Genomic DNA, 1707 nt, shown 5'->3' on the forward strand with positions numbered 1-1707 from the left:
TTAATGTTGACAGGGTTTTGCTATGTTGGCCAGGTTGGTCTTGAACTCTTGGCCTCAAGCAGTCCTCCTGTCTTCACCTCCCAAAGTGCTAGGATTACAGGCAGGAGCTACTGTGCCTGGCCTCGGCCTTTTTTATGATCTGTTTTACTAGTGGTCTGTCTTTTCTTTAAGGACCCGTTTTGTCATCTCTATTGTTTGTCTTCTATTTCATTAACTTTTTCTTTCTAATTATTTGAAAACTAATTTTGCAATGGAAAAGTAATACAATGGGTCACTTTCTCTTCCAAACTATTATGAAAAGATCAACAACCCAAAGTAATAGAAAAAAGGACTTTTAAAAAGAAATCTACATGGTTTATAGATGCAAGAAAATACTTTATTAGCAAGTACAACCATGCAATTTTTTTTTTTTTGAGACAGAGTCTTCTCTGTTGCCCAGGCTAGAGTACAGTGCTGTAGTCTTGGCTCACTGCAACCTCTGCCTCTTGGGGTTCAAGTGATTCTTGTGCCTCAGCCTCCCAAGTAGCTGAGATCACAGGAGTGCACCACCATGCCCAGCCAACAATGCATCTTTTAATGGTGGACCTCTAGGCCTGAGTGGAGGAGAGAGGCAGCTTCAGAGAGGCGTCTGCTGCAGAGAGAGAGTGCCTAATGGGGGGAACCCTGGACTACAGCCAGGGGGTTGCCCTGCTCTCAGCCCTGTCTTTTATTTACTAGTAATAAGCAAGGCATAGACCTCTTTTCCCTCCCTGCAAATAGTGACTAATAAAAAATGTCCCCACCTGCCTTGCCTAATTGGTGGTTGTAGCACATCAGATTCAGAATGTGAAGAAGACAAGACACCTGAACTCCTGCTCAGGCCCTCGCCCCCATCTTTCTTTTCCCACATGTAGCAGCAGGGAGGGGTTGTAGATGAAACCAGCCTGTTTTGGCAGAACTACTTAGCAGGCCCTATTTTGAAAAGAAAGAGGGGATCTTATTCTCTCTCTAGCTCACTGTGCTTTCTGTCTTATCTCTTCTTCTGTTTTGATTTTGATTTTGTTTTTAGGATTTTATGATTCTGTATTCTGTGGAGAAGCATGGGAGGGGAAGGTGTGTTGGAAACTGGGCCTAAAAACCGGGAGGTAGAAATGGATGTCCTGTATCAGCAGTTCTCAAGTGCTTTGGTCTCAGGACCCTTTTATACCCTTCTTCCTTCTTCATTTTTTTTTAGCTTTATTGAGTTATAATTGATACACAAAAAATAGCACACATTTGATTTATATGTCTTGATGAGTATACATCTTCGCGAGTTTGAACATGTGCATACACCCATGAGACCATCTCCACAACCACAATGCTAAACTTACCCATTACCTCTAAAAAATTGCTTGTGTTCTTTTTTTTTAATTTTTATTTTTTATTATACTTTAAGTTCTAGGGTACATGTGCACAATGAGCAGGTTTGTTACACATGTATACATGTGCCATGTTGGTGTGCTGCACCCATTAACTCGTCATTTACATTAGGTATATCTCCTAATGCTATCCCTCCCCCGTTCCCTCACCCCACGACAGGCCCCGGTGTATGATGTTTCCCTTCCTGTGTCCAAGTGTTCTCATTGTTCGATTCCCACCTATGAGTGAGAACATGCAGTGTTTGGTTTTCTGTTCTTGTGATAGTTTGCTGAGAATGATGGTTTCCAGCTGCATCCATGTCCCTACAAA

Source organism: Colobus angolensis, unplaced genomic scaffold (genome assembly GCF_000951035.1).
Source record: "Colobus angolensis palliatus isolate OR3802 unplaced genomic scaffold, Cang.pa_1.0 Scaffold24, whole genome shotgun sequence".
Taxonomy (NCBI): domain Eukaryota; kingdom Metazoa; phylum Chordata; class Mammalia; order Primates; family Cercopithecidae; genus Colobus; species Colobus angolensis.